The sequence below is a fragment of the Haliotis rufescens genome, unplaced genomic scaffold (genome assembly GCF_023055435.1).
Source record: "Haliotis rufescens isolate VD_foot unplaced genomic scaffold, xgHalRufe1.0.p SCAF_3, whole genome shotgun sequence".
NCBI lineage: Eukaryota > Metazoa > Mollusca > Gastropoda > Lepetellida > Haliotidae > Haliotis > Haliotis rufescens.
In genome coordinates, this window is record NW_025964001.1 from 13,759,767 (window position 1) to 13,781,037 (window position 21,271).

Consider the following 21,271-nt stretch of genomic DNA (forward strand, 5'->3'; position numbering starts at 1 on the left):
AGGTCATTTTGGAAAGTCATTTATACAATCCCAAGTTGAAGCTTTATGAATCATATGCATTAAAGTCATGGTCACCTGCCATGATTACAACAGTCATAAAAATATTCATACTTTGTTTTGCATGTAGTGATATGTTTTCTTGCCAACATCAGAAGACCAACTTATTATCCCAGCATATGATTATGTAATGTGTCACACATGCAATTGTTCATGTTGTTTTGAAACAGGAAGTGACCATCAAACCAGAAGTGCCTATAACTTCTTTAAATAGATTTAATGCATGGAACTATCTCATTCTAAGTCCTGCATTCACCATCCATTTCTCCCAGCAGGAAGTGACATCACATTAGAAGTGCATACAACTTCCTTTTAAGCTAGACAGAGGCATTGTACTAAACTTGTACCACCAAAACCGGATATGGTGTCATTTTACCAGATGTACATTTCCCCTCCCTGTCAATTTCCTTAAGTGAATTCAAACAGCAACACAACTGGTACAATCAAAACCCTAATGACAGTTATATATTCCTGTACAAATCACTATCTGCCACTGAGTAATATGTCCCATCAGGTTTTTCTAGTGATCTCTAGTCGTCTCTACAGCAACAAACAACAAAAGCATATGTCAGTGAGGATATTTTAAATAACCATGACATACATATCTAAACACAGGAGAATACAACATCTGGTCTCAAACTTGATTATCCATCATTCTCATTTCAAACAATGCCAATTATATCGGTCCATATTTCACATATGGTGTCTACCATTTTCAGTACTTTGTCAAGAGTTCCATTGTGTGCCTGATGGCTGGAGACTGTCAAGATACTTTCTGAGGTATTCTCCTTGCATAACACACAAACACACAATGTCCTAGATGATGGTGACATTATTCATCCCCCGGTCTCTTCTTGTACTCTTGAAGGTTCATCAGGATCCAGGCTGCTGGCGAAATTACGCACAATATCATCACACCACCCAGGCCAACTTTCTCCTGAAATCAAACAAACAAGGGCATGTATTACGCTCTAAATAAGCTGTGAGCAAATAGGGTTTTACGTCACCTGTTCAGTGCCCAGTCTACTGCCACTTGACTGGATTTGTCTTGCAGTCATTCAGTTGACATAGGTAAACATAGGGACCAAAACTTACTGACCCGTGAAGATCCGGGGTAGAATTGGTCTTCAGCAACCCATGCTTGCCATAAAAGGCGACTATGCTTGTTGTAAGAGGTAACTAATGGGATCAGGTGGTCAGGCTCGCTGACTTGGTTGATGCATGTCATCATATCCCAATTGTTTGGATCAATGCTTGTGATGTCAATCACTGGATTTTCTGGTCCAGACTCAATTATTTACAGACCACTGTCAAATAGCTGGAATATTGATGAGTGCGGCGTAAAACGACAAACCAACCAACCAAAGCTTACTAGACAAATAATCTATTTACTACACACAGACTTTGGATTACTGGCTGATTTTGCATTCTGTTTATATGGAACTACTGCACCAGTATGATGGTGGGAAACGTGGAGGAGTGGCTTGCTTCACAAGTTGTACCTATATCATGCACATGTATTTGGGAACAGAGGCATAGATTGTAATATTACTTTTCCATGCCGGTTGAAATGCTAGACTTTCCAGGAAAATTTCTGCCGTCTACTCAATCTTTCAAACAATGAGTGAAAAATGTTTAAGCTGTAGTCAGCAATATTCCAGGTAACTTTTCCTGCCCAGAAGTATTCAAGACTTGACCTGACAAACTAATGGTAAACACTATAAAGTTTCAGTGGGTTTACTTTCACTTCATTATGAAAACCGGAAGAATACCCTGTTCAGGCTTGCATTCAGTTCATCTTGCACTAGTTTTCTACATTGAAGATAGTTCTCCCCGGCTAGGAAAAGCACATTGTCAACTAACACAAGTACAATTACAGACAGTATCCTCGACTTTTGTGTTCAAATTGAGATAATTCAGGATTTGACCATCTTCAAACTTACCTACAAATAACAGTATTGCTAACTGTGGTGGTGACCATGGTTGGTTTGTTGTTTAACGCCGCGCTCAGCAATATTCCAGCTACATGAAAACGGTCTGTAAATAATCGAGTCTGAACCAGACAATCCAGTGATTAATATCATGAGCATCGATCCACGCAATTGGGATCGATGACATGCATCAACCAAGTCAGCGAGCCTGACCACCCGATCCTGTTAGTCGCCTTTTACGACAAGCATAGTCACCTTTTACAGCAAGCATGGGTTGCTGAAGATCTATTCTACCCCGGGTCGTGACCATGGTGCAAGTGTTCTACAGAGCAGGGTGAGAGCACACATGCTTTTTCATAATAATGGATTGCATGGGTATCAATTTAGAAAATACATGACTTCCAGGAGTTTGAATGCAACCAGCACAGATACCTACTTGAAATATCACTTAAAGAAGTCCAATGTGAAAAAATAAAATATTAAAAGAATGGTTGCTTAATTACGAATCAGATCAATTTCTTTTTCTAGCAAACAAAACTTTAGTGAGTGAATGTTGTTATACTCTGTAGATCACATTCCAGCAAAATCCCTGTGGCCTTGTTTATCAGGAAATGAAGATTAACATGTTTCAGGTCCTACCCAAATCACATACTATTTGTACAACAACATATCCTAACAACCTGTCAGATTCATCCCTCACCTGGACACTCAGAATATCAAATGTAGACGAGCATTTGACAAACAATAAATTTTAGACCATAATACAACCATCAGGGCATAATGACACATGATTATCAACCAGGTCATAATATAACCAGATCTTCATAAGTTGCCGCTTACAACAAGCATTGGGTACTGGACCCCATCCTGTCTCAGGAATCTCTAATGGAAAGCCAGAATCAGTTTGGGTACAGCGTTTCTTGATAGTGGGATATGTGACGTGCTATTTATAGATTAGAACTTCCTTGTAGCGACAACTAAGGTAGTTCAGCCTAGGAAGCAGCTTTTGATCATTCAAAATCAACTCGGTCAAACTAGGACATGTAGGACACAGGGAAACTGTTTCTGTAACATGGAACATTGTTCAAGCACCGAAATATCAAATAAGAAGTTAAAATTGTATGAACCAAAGAATGGTTTTAACCTGCAATCATGTACTACTGGACCCTGATAGATTTTTGTCAGTGTGACACGGACTGTAAAAAGGAGTGAGAGAATAGGTTTCCATATCAGTCAAGCAATGTTCCAGCAATGTCACAGGACACAGCCTCATTCATATCAACAGGACAGCCAGGTCACAGAGAGTTGGACTTCCCTGTCCGTACCCCTTTCTGATTAGACACTGCCGTGAGTATGCATTCACTGTGTACAACCATCTCATCTACAATTTATTTGCTCCCAGTATTCTTATTACAAGCAGGAAGCAGTAAAATAAAATGCCTCAGATATGCATCTGAGGAACTAGACAGCTGTACACCAGTACCATCCAACCAGTATAGCCAAAAGTGATTTTGAAGACCTTAAAAGCTTATTACTTCAACAATGGATTACAGGATGCTATATCTTTACACTTGGGATATTAGAAAATATATTCAGGGGGTCTGTTCCCCTCCCCCCCCCCCCATCATGATTATCCAGCGTGCTGTCAACAGGCTTACACAACCAGCCAAAGGGCATTTGTTGCAGGCTTCTTTGTTAAAACTGTTCTGATTGGTCAATATTTACTGCATATTAAATGAAGGGAAGTACATGATACTGCAAATTTGCACTGATTGGGTAATGTTATGAATGGTATTTGATGAGAGTTGTTTTTACATTTCCTTGTTTATGGAGTTTTGCTAACATCTTAAGCATGTTATTCTAATTTAAGACTTAAGTTCTAGCATGTCTAGTGATGGCACATATTGAACCAATAAAACTGCATGTTACATAATAAACTTAAGACCCTTGACATATTTGGATATGCTTTGTTTATTAATAGATTTCATACAACATTCTTAGGGACTATCAGTAAACAGATAGAGTTCACAATCAGTATTGATCAGTGTACTCAAATATCAGTCACACTCTTATCAGCCTTCCGACACTGTCTTAAAAAAATGTTCACTCATAAAAAAACAAATTAGGCCGTAAATCTGAACCAAGTTAACCCAAGGAGAAATCCTTAGCTCTTTATTCTGAGTGAGTGAGTGAGTGATTGAGTGAGCGAGTATGGTTTTACGCCAATATTCCAGCAATATCATGGCGGGGGACACCAGAAATGGGCTTCACACATTCGGCGTGACGAGCGAACGCTTTAACGCCCCTCTTTATTCTGACAATTGTGCGTGGTTTAAGATAACAAAACAGTATCACAGAAAATGGGAACAGGGACAAATATTAGCAATCTATGCTGGTCAAATCCTTCAAAATCTGGTTAGGCTCAGTGACAGTGTATCATATTAACCCTAGCGGCCTGGACCATTGCATCTTCCTGAGGCAAGGGAGTTAACTGACTATAAAAGTCCAGCTTGCACCCTTGCCGAGCTAGGCTGGAAATTCTTGGCTCGATCATAGTGCCATCTTGGCTATTATGAGTTATGTCCCTCCTATGTCCCTCCTATTGACCAATCAGACTTCCCGTCTGATATCACTTGCATTAACTTCAAACAAAATAGCGGCACCCAGTCAAGACGATCTGATCGATACTCAAGATATATATTGTTATAAAACAGTTCTTACTTCATTAAGTCATTAGTGTATCAAATCAAGTGAGCACTTTGATTAAAAACGTGAAAAGATTTGGAAAATATCTGTTGAAGTGGAGGTGGTGGTGCTCATGCTTTGCAAATCCTGAACTCCCTTGACCCATGAAGATGGGATGTTGATCACAATACCAATCATTTGATCATCTGGTCCAGCCTTGATTCTTTACTGACCGCCATAGTTTAGCTGGAATACTGCAGAGTGAAGTGTTAAACAACAATTGAAACCTACTCATAGTGCTACTACATTCAAAGTACAACTGATAATGCTTAAGCGGATAATGATATTATGATACTCATACGGATAATGATATTATGATACTCATACTCATTCAATACACTTGTTGTGGTCTTGCGACACGATAAAGTTATGTATCGGTATTCATATCATGTAATTTATTTGAATGCGTACTGAATAGTGTATTGGCACTGCAGTTACTGAGCATGCTGAGCTAACAACTGTCAACAAACAAAATCTCCCCCATAACAAACCTATTTCATACCAAAGGGGACCAACAAAAGCCAACAGGGACCTAGACCGGGTGTTTTTACATGCTTTATTGGATAACCATCGTTGGATCTTCTACACATGGCATGGCTATGAAAAGAACGGGTATGGGTTATTTTTTAACGATACATTGACCTTGAGGCTTTGAATACTGTTTACACTTCAACAAAAAATTTCCGCGTTCAAATGTTAATACGCGCCAACACGGAATTCTACGTGAACATGTGCACGTTCAACATTTATTCGTACAATAAATAACACGACAAGCTATTGTCGTGGTTGTAGCGGATGTCCTTCAAAGATATCAAAAGGGTCACAGTCCATAGATTATCACAAGTTTATCACACAGGTACAGACACTTACGACCATTGGTACTTTAAATTTGGGTGGGCCAGATATGACGGTGGCTTTCTGCATTACGTTTGCCTTAACATTCGGCACAGCCTTGCTGATAACTCCTCTCAAAACAGCAGACATTTTCTCGAAAAAAAGTGTTACACACAGATCACACGCACTAAACCAACGAGCCTAGAGGCGAATAATTGGCTTAAAACTACTTCCAGAATTGGCGGTTCAAGCAGTATTTAATGATATTTAGTGGCTTTGCCGGCTTTAAACAGGATGACTTGATTCACAAAATTAGTAAAATTATTTTTTAATTTGTTAAACTGGCTCTTGCATTCTTAAATGGAAAGAAGACCAAATGATATTCATCACGCCTGTACAGATTTGTTATTTGTTGTAGTACAAGTATCCTATTCCAAATAGATCCGCACATATTATCCACTTTTACACGATATTCAAAAAATAAATATTTAATACAAGCATGAAGAGTGATCATACATATACAGAACATCAACACTGCAGTTAGTTGTGTCGTATGTATACAATGTTTTGTGTTCCTAAGTTGTTTTCTGCGGAGCCCTGTACTTGATGAAAGTGTCATGGCGGATATGTCAAGAAAAGTTGATTTGTGATTGGAATGTGTCTTGATTTCGACACGAATCAGATCTCGATGTGAAAATATAGGTAAGCAATCTGTTTAACCACATTCAGTTGTTGTTATACGCGTTCGGGACGTTAAAGTGTTTATTGTGAGTGACGTTACTAACAATTCTGTTTGTGTATTGACAGTAGAATTTAGACTAAAAACACAACATTTACGTCACCTCGAAATCATATTTTTGTAAATCATTTTCAAGATCAAATTTGCAGGTATGCATGAACAGAAATACAGTTGTAGGAAATAGGAAATGATGAAACACGTCTCATTATTATGAAGAATACGATCCTGGACTGTGTGAAGACAGATGCCTGTCGTTTAAAGTTTAGGAATCTCCAGTCATCATTCAGAAAGGGTCATATTCATGATGTTATAAAAAAGTTCTATGTGTATTTAGTCCATCGAATGTAATATAATGGGGCCTATATAATGGTTATTGAGATATGGAGTCGCATATATCATGTATATAGCCTATGTGTTTTTCATGTGCAACTCAGTTGATATTGACACATAATATTGACAACTGACCATGCTGACCATGATGTCACATTTGATAAGCCAGTAGCGTACACAAATTTCATGGGATTGAAATGAGGATTTGTCAGCAATGGTGAAAAAACGTCATAATAAGTTTTGTTAGGTCCAACATATTTTGAGGTCAGCAATAACAGATCACTGCTTTACTATGTAAACAAACTGTTTGTTTCATCATGGCACTAACTTTCTATAGATATCAGCTTAAATGTTTCTGTGGACAATTTTTAGTAACATTTACCCAGTGAACCACATCACAAAGCAACAATGTTACACAATTAGGTATTAGGTGCCCAAAATGTGCCTTAACCTGGATGCCACAGGGACATGATATGTCACTCCTCTTCAACCCTCACTTTGAAGTTGATTAGAACACAGAATACATCATGCACACACATACACTTCACAGTTTTGAATTCTTCAGGAAATTCTCTGGTCTGTGACATCTGCGGTAATTATTAATGCGAAACAAAATTACTGAAAGCAACCTCTGAACATCCTGAAAAATAGGTTCATCGTAACATGTTAATTACTATTACTTTTGACATTTTACTAACTCACCTGTATACCGTATGTGTTTTGAAATCTAAATATCAAATATTTACTTCAGTCACAAAAATAGCACATTAGTGATTTATCACCAATGATCACCAATAATCATTCTGAAACATCACCAATAACCCTAGAATTGTTTTTAAAAAATATGCAAGCAAGAACTCCAAAGTGAACTTTGTCATCTTAGATCGTGTGTTTACAAAATCACATATGCCGGTTATGAGATGTCTATTACATGTGTGGCTTAGACAGAATTCCCCATCAGTTTGTCATCAAATGACATGTCTTTATCACTAAGAGTAATACTGATGGCCCAGATAGAATCAAGTGAAATAAATAAGATGTGATAATGTTGTGCTCAGGAAACTGTACTTGCTTGAAAATATAACAACGCAAAATTCAGACTTTACACCACATAGCTTGTTTTATTTTGAGAGATTGATTTGTCTGTTTGTTCCATATATCATGTATATTGGTCAACATGTGTAAGAAAAGTAGAGACATTATAATGTTTTGGTAAATTTAACAGAAATTGTCAAAATTTCCCATTCCTTATTTTTTATCTATAAATCAACATTTTTCCAACTATGAACTAAAATATAGTGAGTTATATCTCTCTATGTTTCTGAATATAACAATGTCTTCTTTCTCTTATGTTGTCAAAGACCAATGACATGAAACACAAAGGTATCATATTTTCTGTAATACATTATATTTAGTGAAAAGTATGGTACTCCATTAATAATTGGGCATAAGTCAAATTATGGACCATTCTGTCCAATGTGTCCCTGTCATCATGGTTATACGGATGGATTGGAATATTTCTAATAGTGGTGTTAAACCACTCATTCTAATCTTACACCATGTTCATGAAAATACACTAATTTACCTTGTTTTCCTTGATGTATTTATGAGTGAGTGAGTGAATATGAATCTACACCACTTTTAGCAATATTCCAGCAATATCTAGGTGGGGGACACCAGAAATGGGCTTCACAAATTGTACCCATGTCAGGAATTGAACCCAGGTGTGACGAGCGAACGCTTTAACCACTAGGCTACCCAACCGCCCCGATGTATTTATGAGTTTTGGAGACTCAGGGCAATAAGTTTTGGGGTCCCAGGCTATTAGGTTAGTGGTTCTAAGGTGACCACTGTACCAAATAAAATACAAGGTATATGTGGGGCCTTCCCTATGCTTACTGTAGATGGGGCACTGAGTGAACAAACTCTGACATTGACAGTCTGAACAGTGATTGTATTTCTTATCATGCTTATCAGAACAGAAATACAGTAGAACAAGGATATAACAAACTACAAGGGACCAGAGAAATCAGTTTGTTATATCTGTTGTTCGTTATACACGTTTTCGCTCGGAAACGTCCGCCATCTTGGATAAGACAAACACACAATACATGTAATTGCAGCATTGACTTGTATTAGCAGTGTATATGTTTAATGTTTGTTTTACAGACAACATTACATGTACAGGTAAGATTAACACAATGCAAATTTAACAAGGTTGATCCGCTGATTGTATTGATTCGCCGCTGATTGCATACAGCCAATTGTCAGTGACACTTGACACAGAGTGAGAATTCTCAGTTCGCTATACACGTCACTAATAAGTGATAGATGGGCTTGTCGGTGATCAGATATCAGTTCACTGTATCCGTTAGTTCACTGTAGAGAGTTCGTTATATACGTAAATTTGATATGATATTATATGGGAGATAAATCAGGGATTTTTTAACAGTTTGTTGTAGCCGTTTGTTCACTATATCCGTGTTCGTTATATCCGTGTTCTACTGTATTGTCATATAAACATTGTTCAACAGTGTTAGAAATTGGCACTAGTCCTATAGTCTTTGCAAAACTGCCCAATAGTTAAGGTATCATAAGGACTAGTAGACATTTGCCATTTTGAAGGGTTTTGCTTTATGTTATCGTTACAAGGTGGTCTAAAACTGTTAGTTTCTTTTGCTGTTCAATTAAAATTGGTTCAATCATGCCATACATCATACTCTATTGCATCCAGTGTTACTAGCAGTGGATATTATTTGTGTCCATTCTAATTACTGGGAGTATACATGGTATAGGGTGCAATATTTTGCATCCAGTTACTGAGTTAAACCATGTGAATATTATAATGTGATGTGCAACCCATATCATCATAAACATGACGAATCTAATGATTGGCATCATGAACCATTGAGCCTTAGCAGTGACAGAAATAGGTATGTGGACTAGGGCTGCAACAAATACACTATGAGGTGAATATGATTCGTATCGCGAATATGGGGTAACGAATACGAATATAAATTCAGGAATACAATAACAAGTCAGCAGTTGGTGTATTATTTGTTATATTCAGTGAATAACAACATAAATTATTCAACATGGTTTGTTAATTATTAATATATTATACATTTATATGCTGCACTTATCCAGGTACTAGTATCTGCTCATCAAATGTGACAATGACCAGTGACCACAGTAGTTTCAAATTAAATATTATAAGAGCGTTTTCTTTGATGAAATCTATGTATATAATATGTTCTTATGGGTATATTTAGGTACAGGGCATGTAAATGCACATGATTGCATAGTCATACATATTCAATTCTAGAGGCCTCGAATAACAAATTCAATTCATGGATATGGTTCGATTCACTGAAAACGGGAGTGAATCGTAACGGCCCTAAAGTGGACATAGTGGTGGTTTCTTTAATGAGTATGATTGATGTCTAGTTGTTGGACCTTTGAGGTGGATAAGTCAATCAGGATTCCTTAAGATCTAGCTTGTATTGCAGTTTTCAAGATTATGATTAAAGTCAAAGGATCCTTCCTATTGCTAATCCTGTTCATGAAAAATTTAAGGTTAGGCTAAAATACTGTTGACAAAAAGCTCAAGGACTCCCTGGGACACACTTTTTCATTTTCTAACACTGCCTACAACTATAACTCATCATTAGTACCAATGACGCAGTGGGGAAGCATAGCATCTAAAGTGTCAGCTCTTTATCATGTTTGTGCCGAAGGTATCCTGGGTTTGATTTTCCACATTGGTACAATGTGTGGAGCCCATTTCTGGTGTCCCCACCATGATATTGCTGGAATTTTGTTTAAAGGGGCGTAAAACTATATTCACTCACTGGTACCAGTTGCTCATAGGTGGTGGAAATAATAGTTAGTTACAAGATGATATCTGAGCCTACTTTAAGAAAATATGCTGAATGAAAGCAGGTATGACCAATGATTGCAAGGTAGGTTGAATCACATAAATTATATCAAATGACCTGCCATAAAACTTTAGACATGGTTGTTGGATACTTTTAACTAACAAGTAGGATGGAAAACTGTTCAAGTTTTTTGCTCACCATTGGATATAATATACTACTCAAAAGAAGTTTGGGACCACCGATCCTTTCATATTACTGTCATACTCAACTTCTTTGAAATAATATATGAAAACTGGACTGTTATATTCAAATCGACTTTAGTCAAGTTAAATCATGTCTAGTTCTGGTTAGAAGTCAGCGTGAATGTATACTGTGGTCGAAGCTATAAATTGAAGTCATGTGGTCTTTAATGTAACCCAAAGGTTTAAGTATTAAGATTTAAGGGTCTCATATTAAGTTAATATGTTTGTACTGTACCTGAAAATATTGTTTAAAGTTCATTGGTGTCCAGGGATCGTTTTAATTGTATAAGTTTGCTCCAAGCTTAGGACCACCTAAATCCTACATTTTGTACATTTGTGTTATGTCAATGACTGGAATTTATCCCTTCCAAGCATAAATTTTGAAGTGAGAAGACCTTTGAGGCCACAAGACCTCCCTTAAATGGTGGTATAGTGTACTGTGTCCTATACTGTTGAGGATAATTATTTAGTGTTTGTGTGTAATTCAGTGTCTTCCAGGGTCTATGCTCAGGAGAGGTCTTGAGGCCAAGTAGAGAGAATGATCCTACAGAGCTAGTTGTCTGTCATGTATAATTGCGACTGTGTCAATAAGTTGTATGAATGGCCGTCAGTGCCATGTGCTGGCCGTAATCACACATGGAGTAATTATGTGCGACTAGAATGTCAGAGTGTGAGAGACTGTCCAGGGTATCACGTATCATGTCAGCCCCATGGACAGGGTGATAGCACATACTGTGCCCTCTATGCTAGCAAACATAGTCATGCTGCTTGTATTAAGTTATTAGTAATGTGCTGTGAACTCCTTATGTCTTTAGGATTTATATGCCATTGCTGATTCTGCCACTGTGAGCAAAGGTGAGTGTGATCAAAAGATAATTAGTGTCAATGTATTTCAGGATGAGTATTAAAAGTAATTATCATGATAATTATCATGATAATCATAATGATGTACCAGACTGATAACAATAACTCTAATAATGTTTTTGTTTCTAGAAAAGAAGATCACTTCAGCATCTTTAGCTTGTTTAAGATTGTTTCTGGAAAAGAAAGATCACTTTAGCATGTTTAGCACCTTTAGCTTGTTTAACATTAGGATGTTTGCTTTTTGTGTGTATGGTGTTTGACGATGCACTCAGCAATATTCCAGCTATATGACATTGTTCTGTAAATAATTGAGTCTGAAATAGACAGTCCACTGATTGATTTCTTGATCATTGATTTACTCATTTGGGATACAGTGACATTGAATCATCCAAGTCACTGAGCCTGATAGCCTGATCCATTTAGTTGTCTTTACAACAAGCTTTGGTTGGTGGGGACATATATATTTACCCAGAATCCCTGAAGGGGGAGGATAGGATTATGATTAGTTTAACATATAAATATATCTAAGAAATCATGTGATGATTGATCAAATTATCTTGGCATGATATAGGCTTTAATCATGTTATGTGTTAACCATGTTAATGCACAGAAGTAACCATGGCAACCATGTTAATATTACCCATATGGGCATGAAATTATTGGACATTATTATGATAATTTGACTAACTCATCCATTCAGTAACTGGGCTAATGTCTCCACTTGATCATTGTTGATATCAGGAAGCCACATTTTCTCAGAAGAATGTACAGTAGGTTAAGGTAATATAGAATAACCTACTTGCAACAGAGATTTATGGATTACCTGTTCCTTGTGCATTCTAATGCTGGCAGTTCTTGCAATATTAATTCACTCAGTATAGATAATCCCTAGCTTGTAGGTTATTTTCTATAGATTATATCTAATATTAATGTCATTGTTTATTCTACTACTATGGGACAATCTACAAATTAACCTGAATATCATATCAGGTCACAGTAAAAATTATCAGTGAACAAAATCACTATTATAATTTGCAACTTAATGTAACATAAGGTTATTGTTCTTGTGAATTTTGCACATTTGGTGATGACCTGTTCTGTCCTTGTGGTCTGTAGTAGACTAAATATGTCTGTCAGCATCATTTTACACAGACCTGATCAATGTAGGCATTGTCACCTATTATCTAAGGTTATGTAAACTTGAACATGTGGAATGGAGCATAATCCTAGCTCAGAATTCATATTGATGAAGGCAGATTTTAGGCTGAGGCTGTGTGCTGAAGTAAACAAATGGTAAAGCAGTGCTGGGCAGGTCTGAGGTCAGTGCAGGGTTGAGGACAGGCTGTTTGGTTTGTGAGTCAGGTCAACTGAATATGCCACAAGCCCTTGTCTGCCAGTCTTTGGCGCTGGCCAGGAGTCCCTAAAGCAGGGATCTCCTCTCCACCTTGCCCACTGGATCAACATGCTTGGTATTGATCTTGTGGCATGGCTGCTAGGTCCACATAGAATAATGAGTGTGCTTGTAACAGGCCATTGCATGTTTGCTCACATTAAACATAATTGTAATGAAAAGTTTGGAAATCATTACATCATGATGCTCAGGATGGAACTCTATTTGCTTATTATACTGTTAACTTTGGAAAATTCATATTATCTTGGTCAATAAACAACCTTTGATTGTCCTGCTCACATTACAAGCTGTGTAGCAATTTGAGAAGTTGTTGCTGAGAATGACAGAGGATGGCCCTGATGGCTTATACTTGCTGCATCAATGCTTTGTTAGACACCTGTGCTGCTAATCAGGATGGCCAACAGAACATGCAATGTGGTGCCAATATTTTACATGTTGTGGGCAAAGTTTTGGATCAAACAAGGTAGTGTGAATTGTGAATGTGATTGGTGACAACTTTTTGTTCAAATCGTCTTGATGAATCTTATTGTCTTCTGGAAATGCTGTTACATGGTCTCTCATGAGTAACGTGGTTCACACATAGGGGTGTCATTGATTGGGAATTTTAGTATTGATATATAGAAGTATCGCGATATATCGATATGTCGATTAATAATAAGGTTAATTGTTCTGTATATGTATCTATGTAGGCCTGTAATTGATCAATTTTATGCTAAATATGAACTAAGCTCATACATTAATGTTTTAGATTGAATTTTCTGCCTTCTAATTGCCATCTTGACCAAGGTCATCATAATGAATGTATACATTCCCGTGGCAGTGAATTGTTAATTTACTATTGATATTCATTAATTTATTTTGATAGAGCATTGAGTCCATTGACACAAAGACTTACTGATACATCAATATCGTGATATACAAGGACATTCCAATTTACAGATGATGGTAAATAGTGTAAGGTTTGGCGTTGGTCATTTAGTCAGAACCATCATGCATAATGATCAAGGCGTCCATACATGCTATGGGCATAGGATTAGTAGAAACAATACAATTTGAAATGATTCCTGTGGACAAAATAGATCACTATAGCAAGATAAGTGACTAAGATGGGTTAGTTTCTACCCATGAACATAAGAGCAATTCAGTTGTCAATTCTAGTACACCATCAATACATTCAGGATTAAGGATGCATGACAGGCTAGGACTAACTCCACAAATATATCGTATTCGACGTAATAAGCGCCCCGCTCTAATAAGCGCCCACGGCGATATTTGCTAATATATTGGCAAGTGAACAATCCCAATTAGCATCCCTTCTGATTGACCAATGTACACAAGACTTATTTATTCGTGTATAATACGCACTCGTGTGTTATATGCACCCTTAATTATGGGCAATTAAATTCTGGAAAAAATATATCTGTCGTATATAAACAGTTCAGACCGTCAGCATAAACCACAAAATTTATCTTTCAACTTTGTTTTTTTCCACCAAAATAATATTCTAATAAGTGCCCCCTATTTCTAATTTTGAGAGCATCCTGGGCGCTTATTACGTCAAATACGGTACATTTTTTTTGGTCCATTGTGACTTGCGGCCGCTACCAGTAGGGCAGGCAATCATGGCAATGGCTACCCTTTTCGCAAATAACTGGTGTGATCACTGATTTTCAGTAATCCTTTCATATAATTTCACTGATTTGCATTTTACGCCCAGTGGAATCTGTTTCGCTGGATAATCTAGACTGGTTAATCGCTGGTATTTATGTTTTGTACATGTTGTATTTCCATTTTGATATATCTTTGATGACCTGGGCCCCGTTCCACAAAGCGATTATAGCGCCAAGATGATCGTAACTCCCATACTTTAACATAGGCTTACGACAATCATCATGATCTTAGCACTAAGATTGCTTTGTGGAACAGGCCCCTGATCATTATATCTGTTAGTCATATGGATCTTTCACTGGGCGTACATTAGTTTGGTATCCAGTGGTATGTTTAACCTTGGGATATTGGAATGATAATATTCCATGTATATTATTATGGTGTGTTTAGCAAGACTGACATCCTTGTATACATGGTATGTGTTAGGCTTGAGTTACGGTAAGACATGAGTAAGGGGTGACACTGCATTTGTCATGCTTGAAGTGTCTCTATCATGTCTAATGTAGCCCCTGCAAGGGTGAGGCATATTCACATGGTAATAAGCACCTGTTTGTGGAGGATGACAGCATGAGACTGTTCACATTTACCCACCACCCAGTGCCCATGTCAGGTGGAAAAGGTTATACTGTATGTAGATTTTCACCCGCCCCCAAGTACATACCTTTATAGGCTTGGGGGATATTTACATAAATCTCATGTATTTAGTAAAGTTACCTGCTTACATGCATGTACAGTTCGCATAGATTTGGAGCTTGAAATTTTGTGAGGAAAATTATAGGGGTTGACTTTTTCTCCTTTGTGTGAGTGTTTCTGCATTAGACTAGACCTATGTTCACGGTCTGGTGGCTTCTGTTCTGCGTACAGGTAAACAGTTTTGTTTGTGTGCTGTGCAACTCCATTATACTTGTACATGTTTTATATTGGTTGTTCTTTGTTTAAATCTAATGCTGGAAGCATTATACAAATTCAATTCAAATCCCCCTATCAGTCTGTTCTGTCTATCATCTGTTCAGAATGCCGGCTCAAAACGCAGCTTTTTCACAAATATCAAGAGCTGCTTCTGATGACTAAATCTGATACACAGAATGAAGAATGGATTTTTCAAACTCATGAATTTGACCAAGTTTATTGTCTCATTGGTTTTGAAAATGCTTTGTGTCTTTGAAGGTAGAAGTTTGCCGGATGGAGTTTATGCATTCTGTATCAGGCTGGGACAAAGCCATCAGCCTGCATGTCTGTGAAAATGTGAATCAATAACTGAATTACCATGATAACAAGAGAGTAATCATGGTAATTCATTGGCTTTGCCGCATATTTACGATGTTGAAAGAAGACTAAGAAAATGCTTTCCAATGGTATAAGAGGCATGTTTTGAAAAATAATATATGCATGAAAGAGGCAGCAGATGTCTGTATGCTTGCTTTAAAGAGGAATTTTCATTTAGTTTGTTGGTTTGTAAGTTTAAAAGAAATAAGAAAGATTCATTTATCTCTATTAGCAAGACTAGTGATCATACGTTTCATATTTGTACACACATATGCTGTGAAGGTTAACCAGGTCAATAAGTACCTCATTGTAACAGGCATGGTTGTGGTGGGATTATTCTGGAAGCAACATTCCTATTAGCATCTTTAGCAGATTGATGTGAGGTGTGTTATGTGTTGGACATGATGAGACCTACACTCGGCCAAGGCTGTCACAGGTTCTTGTGGCAGCTCGTAACACTGTAACAAGCCATTGTCACCTGACTAGGTGAAGATGTTTCCTTGTAACCCTGATGATGGTAGAGACACAAAAACAGTCTGAAAATACAGGTAGATATCAACAGACTTGCTTTTTGAATATATTATTTGTTAAACTGTTTACATTAAATTGTATGAACATGGAATTTGTTTATTTTGTGGCTATTGTTTTAGTGTTCAATTTCAAATTGTGATCTGTTCCTGTTCAGTTGATTTGTTCTGATTTGTAAATTCTGGTTGACTGATCGAGTTACTTCATCAGTGTTCACAATTAAGGGGGTTGTTGCTGCTATGCTGTTTTAATGTATGGACTCCGAAATCTCTACAGGGGGCACGGGTAGCCCAATCGTCTTTGTTGTCGGAGTTGTGTCCCTTATTATGTTTTGAGGTTTATTAGCACCATACCCATGTTCACGGGTTTCACCGAAGTGGTAAACGTCGGAGACCTGCATCACTTCGGGCTTTCCTCCAACTTTAAGCTGACAAGCCGCAATATAAATGTTACTGGTATACTGTTAAAAGCAGCACTAAACCCAACTCACTAAATCTTTAGATTTGAACAAAAAGGCAGTGACAAGGACCCCTTGACCTTGATTTTGAAACTGCATTCTCATATGATACATGAAACATGACTTACAGTCTGCTAACCTGTGAGAATTACTAGCATGTCTTCAACAGCTGCTCACTGTTTGGTGCTTCTAACATGCTGCAATGGTGTGAAACAATATTTTTACAGATGTCAATCTTTCCATAAATTGTTCCATGCAATATTGCACTATGAATGAGTACCTATATGTAGTGATAGGTGTTATACTGTGAAAAGAAGCAATGCAATATGTGTTGTAACCTTATCTACTGTCAGTGTTTGAAATTAAAAAAATTACCTGGGCTTCAAGCCCTTAGCTTATTGTGACAAATAAATCAACACGCAATTTTACTGCAGGCCATAAACAACCATACAAATTTGAAACAAAGGGCCCGATATGAGATCTACCTGCCATGGGCCTACGGGCAGGTGCTGATTTTGAACACTTGTCTATTATTAAGGCGTAGGTTCTTTTGGAGAGTGCAGTATTCCGTTGCAGGGTTCACTCAAGGATTTTTCTGACATGGGCCCTTTATGTGATAGTTTCAAATATTCCAGAGGCACACCAACACTTGCCCATATAGCACAATGTTAAAATGGCCCATTGTACTTGAAAAAGGGGGCCTTATTTTCAAATTTAGGGGCTCAAAGCACAAGGCCCCACCCTAGAATTATCCCTGCCATTTCGTCCAAACAGCTGTGATGCGGAATTGTTAATGAAGTGTTTTACACATGACATGTACATGATGTATTATTCATTCATAAATTAGCATGTTTAGCGAGTCGGAGAAGAGTCATAACATGGAAAAGCAATATTTGCACATTGAAATTTTCTGTTTTGTTACATGGTGACAAACTGTAAACAGCATGGAAATCTCGCTCACACACTGATCATGCTGATAGTGGGATCGTGGATCGTGGATCGTGATGTTTGCTTTTTGGTACAATTATCGTTCACAGTCGCACTTTCAATAAAAAAATGTTGATTCAGTCACATCAAACACTAATTGGTTGTGACAGTTAGTAGTGAAGACATGTATATATTTTGCGACATTGTGCCATACTTGACACTGTCAACTGTAAATGGTCAGTGTGACAGATACTTGGCCATCTTGTCTGTGAAAAAGATGTCGACTGCATCACGAATAATAGAATTATTGATACGTATCATATGAGCAAGGTATCGTGATACGTATTGGATCCTTATCAATCACCCAGGGTGCTTATTATGGCAAATGCAGTATCAAAGGAGCTGTTTGCTTCCACTCACCATTGCTAACTCATATTATTTTGTTACCATGGTGATTCTTTGTTAAGTATTTTACAACATGGCATGATTCTTGCTTTTCAATAACTTTTGATGATCATTGACGAAAATTATGAAAAAATATTTTTGTTGCCACAAACATGACAAAATGCAAAAATATTTCCATTGTGATAATATTTCCCTAGTTCTAATCAATAATAGACCGTGGTGAAAGCCCGCAGACGGGGACTACACAAAATCATTTTCGACAGTATTAATTCAGATATTGAATCATGCGCTAAGGTCCTTCAGTATGCTGATAAAGTAATTTATCACAGAGCAATGTAGAGTGAATTCCTTTGTATACAAAAGTATCGGAGTATAATCATGACAGCGATTGTCCCAGCTGCTGTGATGGAGATGATTCACTGATGATACAGGGATGTAGGCAGTGAGTAGGGCTTCACTCTCGTCTCACCGCTACTTTACTCATGTAGGACTGGTGCACAGTGACAAATTCAGGTTGGTTACATTAATAACATATTTCAGGAAATAGAAACATGCTTGAATGAAAGGATTTTATGGATGTGGTTTTCCATTCAGCATTGTTAGTATCTGTACTAGGTTACTGTGATCGTGGATATTCAGATATGCATACGCTGTGTAGTATGTTATATGAACATGATAAAGAGACAAGGTTAGTTTGTTTTTCTTGTTTCAAGAATAGAAATATGAACTCAGCGTTAGAAATTTGCACTAGTCCTGTAGCCCTTGCCAAACTGCCCAATAGTTAAGGTATCATAAGGACTAGTAGACATTTGCCATTTTGAAGGGTTTTGCTTTATGTTATCATTATAAGGACTTGTGGACGAAAGCTGTTAGTTTCTACCACTGGAACTTATTGATATGCTTTACAGTTAGTATTGTGTAATGTGTATAAATAATTCTGTCAATAGACCATACTTATCTTTTAGCTTCATTTTCAATAGAGACTTGTGTGTATGTATGCTTGTGTCCGGCTTCAAGCTCATGGATTTGTTTTTTGAGGAGCAGCTGTGCTACTGTGTGCTGTTTTCATATTCTGCTCTCCCTTCAAATAAACTGTTGTGATATTACTGACATGATGTCAAGTGAGGTGGTGGAACACAGTCCAGCATTAAACGTGATTATAACTGGCACTAGTTCTGTAGTCAGAAACAAAAGTCTCGATGGTTATGTTATCCATGGCCATTTAAATTACTAAGAATTTGAAGGCTTTTCTTTGTATAATAAGGAGACCGCCTCCGTGGTCTAATGGTAGAGCGTCTGACCGGAGAGCGGAAGGTCCGGGGTTCGATCCCCGACCGCGTCATACCAAAAGACGTTGAAAGATGGTACTTGTTGTTACCCTGTCTGGCGCTCGGCATTAAGGGGCTAAAACAAGGACTGGTCGGCTCGGAGTCAGTATACTGTGTCTGAGTGGGGTATTCATGTTAAACTGCGGCTTGGTATCTCAGTGAGCAAGCACTATTAATCGGCATCAGTCCGGCCTAGTACAAGCAGCCACACATACACATACACGTGCATGCAAACCGCTGTATAAGTGCAATAATCTTGGACGCGACGTTAAACCCCATTTCACCTCACCTATAATAAGGACTTGTGACCCAAATGCGTTGTTTCTATCACTGCAGTAACTCAAGTCACCATGTTGACATGCTTCATTGCTTGATGCTGGAGCTTCATGTCTTAACTGTATTAGCATGATTGAGTTGAGTGGATGCCATAGATTTGCTGTTGGATGTGTGATGTTTGTTTCCATTCCTGTATGTTAGGTATATAATATAACAGCATTCAAAAAGGAAAGGACCCTTTGACTCTCAGGACCCTTTGACTCTGACCTTAAGTTTGAGCCTTGCAGGACTATCCCTTGTAACTATAACACATGTCTATTATTACGTGATAATCATAAGTACCAGTACTTCAAGTATTGTCTATCCATAGAATACAAAGGAAACTTTTATCTGCATTCCTAGCAGTAGAAACTAACATTTTTAGTCCACTTGTCCTTATAATGATAACAGATAGCAAAACACTTCTAAATAGCAAATTTCAACTCGTCCTTATGATACCTTAACTATTGGGCAGTTTGAGAAATACTACAGGACTAGGGCCAATTTCTAACGCTGATACCATGTTAATACATAGCCACTATACATTGCTAAGATGGGACATTTAAAAGGTAGACATTGTGAACATGCATTGTTGCAAGCTCAGTAAGCTACGATTATAAGGAACTCTTAGGGGCCACTAATTTTAGCTCATTATAACTGTTGTTCATTATAAGCATATATACAGAGTATATACAGCAAATGGCTGCAACCAAAAAATATGTTCTTTATATCCGTCAGTTATAAACATAGTTTACTGTAATAAGTCAACTGGTGATACCAAAAAAGAAAAAATACTTGATCAGTTTATTATTAATTTTACAGTTACTTCTGTCAGATAAATGTTTGTTGGTCTTTTTATTAGTTGCCAGAGACCATGCATTTAATTGTATTCAGTTTAATAACAAAAGTGTGTTTTTTACATAAATTTATTTTTTGTAATCCATCAGAACTAGAGTGTACTAGTTGTAATATAGCATGGCGGGTTCATAGAATAGTTTACTACGTCACTAGTGAATTAAAATTAATGATTTTTCATACATATTTTATGTCTTTTGTCTCGGGGAAGTTAATCTGTAAACTGAAAATATCACCTTAGCTTCACGTGGCTTAGGGTATCTGACATTTCTACCTAGAAGATATTCCCTTTTCATTTTTTCCAGTCTGTCTGTTAACCAAATTATGTCCCATAAAAAAATGGTGTTGCCAGACCTACAAGACACTGGAACAGCCATGTTATCAGTAAGTATCACAGTCTGTTAGCAGGCTGTGTTTGTGTAGCAGTGCCACGGCTGACTGGAGCCCACTCAATGGGAATCTGGCCTTGCCAGCATGGCGTTAATATAAAG

General features: G+C 37.5%; 1 protein-coding gene and 1 long non-coding RNA gene across 5 annotated transcripts in view; one reads left to right on the top strand and one right to left on the bottom strand.

Moving 5' to 3' along the window:
• Positions 1–625: 625 nt before the first annotated feature.
• On the bottom strand, positions 626–5,782 carry LOC124134837. Its single transcript, XR_006861153.2, has 2 exons — positions 5,604–5,782; positions 626–994 (listed from the first exon to the last, which is right to left on the bottom strand). It is a non-coding gene; the product is annotated as an uncharacterized LOC124134837 (long non-coding RNA).
• Positions 2,972–21,271, top strand: part of LOC124134836 (BTB/POZ domain-containing protein 7-like) — a 34,590-nt gene continuing 16,290 nt past the window's right edge. Inside the window, exon 1 of one of the 4 annotated variants that reach the window (XM_046499898.2) lies at positions 2,972–3,335. The gene's annotated coding sequence lies outside the window, so the exon portion shown is untranslated. Of the gene's footprint in view, positions 3,336–6,128; positions 6,270–16,237; positions 16,514–18,362; positions 18,796–21,271 lie in introns of those variants that run through there. The other 3 variants (XM_046499896.2, XM_048403786.1, XM_046499899.2) reach the window with 3 other exon arrangements.